Source organism: Chaetura pelagica, unplaced genomic scaffold, assembly GCF_000747805.2.
Source record: "Chaetura pelagica isolate M959 unplaced genomic scaffold, ChaPel_1.0 scaffold80, whole genome shotgun sequence".
In the NCBI taxonomy this organism is placed as follows: domain Eukaryota; kingdom Metazoa; phylum Chordata; class Aves; order Apodiformes; family Apodidae; genus Chaetura; species Chaetura pelagica.
Genome location: NW_009951946.1, coordinates 1,332,295 through 1,341,513, shown reverse-complemented (window position 1 = coordinate 1,341,513; position 9,219 = coordinate 1,332,295).

Genomic DNA, 9,219 nt, shown 5'->3' with positions numbered 1-9,219 from the left:
GGGAAAGTTTCTTCAGACTTGGAGTGAACTCCCTGCTGCTCTTTCTTCCTTCTCACAACGCCCATGCAATTCCCAGGCTTGGAGCTCTATTTAGCAGAAGCTCACACAATTCAGCACAGTGTGAGATTTGGGACAGCTTTAGGGTTGTGGGCAGAAAAAGCTGTACATTCCCCTCCACATGACAAAGAAACATCTGTAACTTAAAATCACTGGTCAAATACTTTGATATGTGTAGGAGTGTCTTGAAGAAGAAAGGGAAAGCCATACTCCTAATAGTCGTCACTTCCATCACTTCACATACGAGGGCTCAGAAAGCATCCCACCCCACTGCAAAATACAAATGAATCATGTATTAAAGGGAAAAAAACAAGTATAATATGTGAGACAGACAGAAGATGTTTATGTAAGCCAAACACATCCTTGACATTAACCAAGTAAGTAAATAAGTACTGGTTGTTCTTTCAAATGCCTTCTCATGTTTCCTTTTTTACAGCATGCTTCGGAGCTGCCACATTAAACATGTTGTTGTTGCCACAAGAAGGGCCCTCCTCTTCTCCCTCCCTCACACAGGCTAATATATGCTATTATGTAAAGCAGTCAAATAAGCTCTGCCACAGCCTTTATCATAATTCTTCACCACAGAAACCAGCTTTTGCAGCCAATAATTTATTATGTCAGAAGGCATCCTTTTGGAGCAAGCTGGAACATCATGGCCCTGAAGAAATAAAACAACAGTTGTTAAAGCTTTCCTTTCCTTTACACTGTCTCCCACCACTGAAGAAATCTGTTAATGATTCAGATAAGGCTTCAAGATTTATTTGGTGATGTCATCACACAGGGTCTGCAGACTTCATGCATCCCAGCAGCATGGTTAAATGGAATACAATTCATTTTGCAACACAAGAAATTCTGTGACTATCACTGAACCTCTCTGTGGAGGAACAGTGGGCAAGATATGAAGCTTGATTGGGAGTGCTTCTACTGTGACTTCCCTCCATGCTCCAAATTATTCTCTTTTCCTCTACATTTGATTTTTCTTCTAACACCAGCAAAATCACTCAGTGTTCACTGGTTCTCTGTGCCTTTTCCCAGGAAGGATTTCAGAGTTAAGCCAGAATCCTAATGACACCACCCAAAACTGAACAGAATATGTTGAAGTAACTTTACCAACAGTCCTACAAGTACAGCTTTATTACATTCTGATATATATAGATCCACTCTATGCTACGAAGGTGAAAACATTTCAGTATTAAGCTTCTTGGCTATAACAATCTGCTTCCAAGTACATTCAAAGTAGAGTTTTACATAAAAGTAAGTACATGCAAGGACAACTTCACATGCCTGCTCTTCCCTGCTTTCCCTCCTGCTCCCTCTTTTTTGGAAAGAACACATTCCATAATGCAAAATCTACAATATGAACCATCAACTTGTAAAGTTGTGCTGCAACCCACACAACTAGATCATGGTAAATACATTTGTTAGTTTTTTATTTTCTTTGGCAATTAACTTTCTAAAAGAATGTTGCCAGCTTTGCAGAAGTTGTAAATCCATGAAAAAAAAATATTAAAAACCATAACTGTTGAAGTGACAACTTAAGTTACACTTTAGCTTGTTTTTCATTTTGCATAATCACTTGCTTATACAATTTACCCATATGAGCAAAAAGCAGTAACTAAGAATTAGATCCTTTTAAGACTGAATTAATCTATAGCGACATATTAGTCTCTTTCAAGTCTTGTCAATGTTATATCCCCAGGAAAGAAAACTGAATGTTCACATGGAAAGTAACATATGCATGTGCCACACAAATTTTATAACAATTTGTTTTTAACTATTAACTGCATTGCACTATATTTGTGGTATGAAACTTGTCCCCGATGCTCTTTCCCAAAGAGAGGATGAGGTACTTCATAAAATAGCACTATTACACTCTATACAGATTTTTGCAAAATGCTGCACTTTAGTGCTACTAACATTTTATAATGCACATAATGTATTTTATAATGCACATATATATACACACATTTCTTAACTGATAAAGAGGCCTAACCCTGAGAAATCCAAAGGAAAACCTAAGATCTCCATTTTATCACTGTTTGGTCACTGTTGCAGGCAACATTGAGAACCATCTAAGGAGAGGTGGAAGACGCACTCGGTGCTCAGCCTTCCAAGAAATTCATATTCAGTTTTGGGGACTTCAATTCAAGAGAGATAACGAGGTGCTGGAGCAAGTAGAGAGGAGGGCAACAAAGCTGGTGAAGGGCCTAGAGAATAAATCTTATGAAGAACGCTTGAAGGAGCTGGGAATGTTTAGTTTGAGGGAAGAGGCGGCTGAGGGGTGCCCTCATCAGTCTCTACAACTACCTGAAAGGTCACTGTAGAGAGGTTGGTGCTGGTCTCTTTTCACAGGTAATTAGTGACAGAACAAGAGGGAATGGCTTCAAACCGCAACAGGGCAGGTTTAGACAGGACATTTGGAGAAAATTTATTTACAGAAAGAGTGGTCAGACACTGGAATAGGCTGCCCAGAGAAGTGGGTGAGTCGCCATCCCTGGATGTGTTAAAGGGCTGTTTGGATGTGGTGTTGGTGGATCTGGTTTAGGGGAGAACTTTGTAGAGTAGGGATGATGGTTGGACTCAGTGATCCTAAGGGTCTTTTCCAACCTGAATAGTTTTATGATTCTATATAGAAAGAGGGCAGAAAGACATGCCATTAGAAAGAGCTCTTAGACCCTTACTCATATGGAGCCCTCCAGAAGGCAGCACAAGGTAAGGTAATGCTCTTGTATGTAATCTTCATCTTTTAACCTGCCACTGGTAGAACTAAAGACTTGCATCAGTCAGTGTGGGATAAAGTCCTAATTATGGATATTCCTGCCCATTTCTACCACACATCACTAGGAGGTAAATGCCATTTAAACACCTCATGTGTTAGCTAGGTATAGCCAACTGTACTGTACTCCTTGGTCTTGCTCCGTATTTCCTGCCCATTCAAGCACTTGTTTACTTTGTATTGAAACATAACAGAGAAAACATAGGATGTATGAGTACAAAAATACAAAGTATTTCCACTAACACCTCATCCAGACCAAACCAAAGCTGGGAAAAAAATGGAACCAAATCTCAATTTTCACTCTGCAGAATTTAACAGGACTTGATATACATACTCATTTTCTTCCTGCATGAGAGATTCCTTATTCCATATTTATTCTTAGAAGTGTACCTGAAACATAAGGTTTCAAGTCATCGTAAAAACTGAATGAATTAATAGCATTTTGGTTATAGTAATTCTGACTGACTTTGCATGCCTTCCTCCTTGTCACTAAAGATGAAGGAAAAGACTGTCCTTGTCACCTGCCACAGACTCCTTTGACCTCATTAAAAATGAACTTTCTGAACATAAGTGAGACTGAAAGGGCAGGTTTTCTTTAAAGACAAAGGACATATTTGTTTCAAGTACTTGTTCTAAGGTATCAAACACATCATTTGCATCATCATCTGCAAATGCCAACCACTCTGTTAAACGTATTTATCAGCTGGATTCTGGTTTTGCACAGAATCACATAATTCCTAGTGCTTATGCATTATTTCAGCCTCCTGTTCAGAAATGGTAATACCTTAACACTTCAGTTCTTTTAGTCTCTTCACTAACTTGAACTTCTTAAAAAATAAAAGTGCTTTTAAAAATAAAGCATGCAGGTAGTTAAGCAGTGGTAGATAGGGAATGGCAATTTGAATGCCTATAAAGATGAGACACAATTCACCTTCTCATGACAGGTTCTCTGCTGAAGTCCCTTCAGAGCTGGTTCCCTGCATAATGGCCAGTTTCACAACTTTTATAGGGTGAAAAGTGGAAGATGAAAAAAAAAAATCTAAAGCTTCAATATTAATGGCTTAATTTAGAAGGCAAATAAATTGTTGTTATTATTTTGAAAAGAAAAGTAACATTAAAACAATTTAGGACATGTAGATTTCTAGGACAGTACTTTTAAAAGCAGAAATTTACAGAAAATGTTAAGGTGAAATTTCTGGGCAGAAGAAGGCTCTCTCAGATGGAGTGGTTTTGCACCACACTGCCCCAGGGGCTCCATCAGCCTTTCCTGCAGGCAGACAATAGGACTCCTCCCTGAAAACCATCGCCTTCTGCCCAGCTGTCCTAGCCTCCTTCAGCTCAAAGTGCACCCCCTCCCACAGAATAGAAGTATTCTGTGTTTTGTGTGGCAGCAAAAATTTAGTTGGAAACATCTAAGCCCCAGTGATGCAGTCTTGAATAAATGAAAACCTGTAACATGGCTTAAAATATTCTGTTGTGATATTGTGCCAGTAAGACTATGTGGCCAACTTGTGGTTACAGTCAGATAAGGAAATCTTAACCATGGGCAAGACTGTGGGAAGAACCCTAACCACCATCTTCAGCAGATGGGCAGGGAAATCTTGTTAGGATTCCCATCTGGAGAATCCATCTTACTACTGAGCTGGAGGCCACATAAAGACCAGGTAAGCTTTACCTATATCAACACCACTCTCATTTATTCCTTTCACAGCATCACCACCATCAAAAATTTCACTCAGCATATCTGTTACTCTACCAGCCCAACCCACTCCCTCTCTTCTTTATCTCCTCCTTATTCTTGCACCTAAACAGGAGCAAGAAAACCATTTTAGTCTATCATCCACTTTTCATCCTTGTCTCTCTCCCTCCCTGTGTAGCTCCAAGGTTACAAGCTCCTGCAGCATGCAGAATTCCTACGTGGCAGGAGCCATACTGCAGACTAACAATAGCCTCCACAATTTAGCTGCTCCATGACAGCTGCTGCTAACAGCAGTGAAGCCACTCAGAAACAGCATTACTAGTTTCACCCCATCGCTGTCACTTGGAAAATCTGTGGCTAGGAACAGAGGTACCAAAGTCATCCTCCCAACAGCTGGCTGGCAATATTGTGGTGTGCCAGAACAAGGAAGAAAATAATGTTTATTCTACATAAAAATTCAAACTCTGAGCAGCCTGCATGGATCCTCCCTCCTTACCAAGACAACTGCATCTCCAGCACTTGCAGAGAGAATTTTATTATTACTTATTCACGTTATAAACCAGTCATTGGCAGACAGAGCAGTGCTTTACTTCCAAGCATTCCAAGGGAGATCCTATTAACAAAACACTTTTAACCCACATCATTCAGGTAGGGAGCGATTTGCTAACACATGTCTCACAGTGTCTGAGCACCATGTTAACGTTGGGCCCACCTTCTCTGACACAATTTGACACTTCAGTCATATGTTATGTTCTGAAGCATCTGTTCCATAATAAACTGTTCTCTGCTTGCCAAGAACCTAAGCATTGCCTTTTGGATGAGTATTGCTAAGTTGCAAGCCATAATTTAATACTCATCTGACATTGATGGTGACCCAGCTTTTAATGGAGCTTAATGCTATTCTGATGCCACTGATTAAATTATTGCTCAGTTGTCCAGTTTCATAATTTACAATTTGCAAGGAAGCAAGACAGATATACAGGCACTATCTCCTCTGACATCAGTGAAACAGTTCACTGGCAAGGAAAGGTTTCCTAATTGAAGTTAAGTACACTGTAGTGCATCATTCTTCAATACAGAATTTTGTTCAGATGCTTTAAGCCAATTATATTATTATGAAAAAGAAAAGCATGAATTATTCCCAAGTGCAAGAGGAGTATATGGGTAAAAGCCTTGACCCAGCATGTGCAATGACTTCATAACGTCCTGAGCACTGTCCAGGAAACTAAGTCCCCTGGCCAACAGGAGTTTCTATTAATTTTTCCCCCTGCTAGGTTGTTTAAAAGTTTGGTCACTGCTTAGACACAGCTGCGCAAACAATCTTTCAATGTTTGGCCTGATGCTATTGAACTCCTTCCCAAAATATCTCTCTCCCCTCCTTTCTGCACATAGGATGAGGAAGGCTAATTTGGACACAGAGGACTAGAGGCTTTCACAGCCTAACTTAAATCATTAGATCCTAACATTTTTGAGTTTTGAAAGAATTTTACTATGTAAATTAGCAGATTTATATTAATATCTAAGACAGCTGGTAGCAGCAGTACTTCCTTAATCATCTCAAGAAGGCCTATTGCCATCTTCAAGGAAAAAAATGCCCCGTGAATACCCAAATATTTTTTAAAAAATTAAAAGCAATTAAAAATAACAATGAGAAAGTAAGCTTTTTTAAATGTCTTGGTTGACAACAACTAGAAAGTTTCTGAGGGTACAGACATAAAAAAACCAAACACCTGATTTTTGTAGCTTCCCACAAAGTAAACCTTTCATCCCAGGTAAAACAGAGGAATAGTGTCAGTATAAAAGAACTTTTGCAGGACTATTCACTATTACATCATTTTCCCAGCTATTGGCAACCCAAAACCACACCGCCCTCAATAAAGAAACTAAGGACTAACTACATGCAAACTGAATACTAGATGCCAGCACAAATGCAATATAATCACTGCAGAAAAATAAATAAATAAATAAATTGGAATAATGAAATCTCCAAAGCAAAGTTTCCAAGGTTTCTGTACCTCAGCTCCACTGGAGTTCTCAAATATGAGCCTTGTTTCTGAGACCATCCACACTTCTAACTTCAAGCATGTGAACACTCCTACCAAAATGAGAGCAGATCACACTCGAGCTTTCTGTAAGTGTCACCTTGCACATCTTTTTAGGTGATTAAGATAAAGTTCCTACAGCAAGGTGTGGAGTTACTCATGTCTTTCAGCTGTTAGCAGGCACAGACTAAGTAAATGTAATTGATATTATGGGAGGTATACACATCAGACCTAAGTATGCCCTTTACACTCTCAGAAACTAATGTCATTACCTTAGAATATTGTGAAAATCTCATAGGCATCAGCATTTGGATAAAATTTTTAAAAGCCTTCCCATTAAACGCACATTATTAGCCAGTGTTAATACACAGAACATGCTCCAAAATCAATTCTAAGACCGTTTTATAGAACCATGAGGCCTATTTACATATTCCTTCATTTTTGGTCTTTATTGAGAAGTTCTTTGGCAAAATGATTCCTATTTTTTTCAGAATTTGGTGTTCAAAACTTTTCCTTGTTATGTAACAACACAAACAAACCAGCAACAAATCGCAAGTGTTTTGAACATAAATAGCTGGTAATTAAATTTTAAAGTTCTCTGCATAGAATCTCAAAACCTAACACACTGCTCACTGGAAAAAGCTCTGCAGCTCAAACCCTGCACTGAAATCTCAAGAGGCAAGGTCCCAGATGTCTCCGTGTGAGGCACTTGTAACATCTTACGGTTTATGAGACCTTAAGACATTTTGCCAAGGGTAAACATATTTTAGTATTCTGCAAGCTGTGAAGTGCATACATCTTTCTTCCCTTTTTTTAAAATAAATATTTTCTGTATTGTCAAGCCCACAAAAATATGTTAGATCTAGTAATAACTGACCTTCTTTTGTTTGTATCTTACTCTTCAATTTCACTTTCCCCACTGCTTACTACAAAGGTTATACTTCATCCAGGTCTGTAAAGTGGTTATGTTTTCCACTGCTAAATGAAAGGAGCTAAGCTCCAGAGAGAAGAGGATTTTCTTCTGCAAACTCAATCCTCATCTCTCAGTGTCATCTAAATACCAATAGGAAAATGTACCCCATTGGCATGCAGGGAAATGCGTAACAAAGTATTGTTTTTCTTGGTCAGGCTTTCACACTTTAGCCAGTCAGAATTTACAGGAAACAAAAGTCTGTTTTCCTGCACCTCAGTTCTTCCCAAGACCTTTTACTGCAGCAATCATCACCTGTGGTCCCCTGTCTTTCTCCGCGACTGGCTGAGGCAAGGAGAAATAAATGTGTCTCAGCCTGGTCCCAACTCACCACTGCAACTGCGACCAACAGCTACGAATAAATCCCAGAAGTACCCCTCTCTTTCATTCCTAATTCCCACCTACAAACCCTCTGCTATTCCTCCCCACCCACGCCTTGCAGGTACTTTGGGTCCCTCATTGCTTCCATTCCAGCTGGGGAAGACATCCCCACAACATGAACTTGTAGTGAAGACCTCTCCCACCACAGCTTGGGGCGGGTCATGACCATTTAGAACAGCAAGACATACCCTCACTGATATTTTCCATCGCATTCCTTTCAGAGTTCCCCAGAATACACTACTAAAAATGAATGTTCACTTTTAATCCTTCACACATTCTGAATTTCTAGAATATAAACAGCTACATGAAAATTATTTTTATTAAATGCCACCTTTGAGAAGATCTTAATTTAAGATAAAGGCCCTGCAATTATGGCCATCTGAAGAATTAGCTGTTATATTTTACTGTTATTTAGAACCTTTTGAATATGAGGCTGAAAACATTACAATTGCTTCAGTATTTTGAGGTGTTCTGGTGCTTCTAAATTTTCCATTAATTTATAATTGACAGAGCTCTTCTTTAACATTAGTCAGAACTCTATTCCAAACATCTTTTTAAATAGCTAACCACTACTAGAGAAGAAAATGCAGTGAATGTATCACTGCTAGAGAATCATTGTTGCACCATGCTTATAATATTTCATTAAATAGCAGACCTTTAAAAGACAAGAAATCATTAGTTTGAATTGTGAAATAAGGTATCCACCCTTGCACCTAACACTAAAAATGTCCAAAAATTTAGAGGCAGTAAAAGAGGATCTTCCAGGCTTCTGCATGACACTTAGAATAATTTCATTACTAGTTTAAAATTTCAAAATTTTAAAAACATTATTTCTGAGAGAAGATGTAGTTTGCTTACTAATCTCAACACCCAAAACTGCTGCACTCCAAGCAAAGTTGTTAAAGTAGAATTTTTTTACTTACAATTTATTTTAAAAAAAGCATTGCACTAGTGACAAGTGCTAACAAGAAGAGACATGGTGATTAAATGTTTCATGTCCTTTATTAGCTAATCTGAAGAGCTAATGAGTGTTCATAACATGACAAAAATGTCAATTGTTACAAAGCTTCTTACTATACTGTAAAGTGATGAATAAACTTCACTTTTTTTTTACTTTTTTTTTTTTTTCTTGAATCAGAATCAGGACACCACAGGCTTGGTAGATTAAGCAGTAGTTATGCAGAGTTCCTCTCTACAGGACTTCCTTAGAGGACTTCCCAGGTGTTTCAGCTCTCATCTACCTAGTGAGGAAGCCTCCTGATTTCCCTCTGCTCCACACAGTCCACCCTTTTGT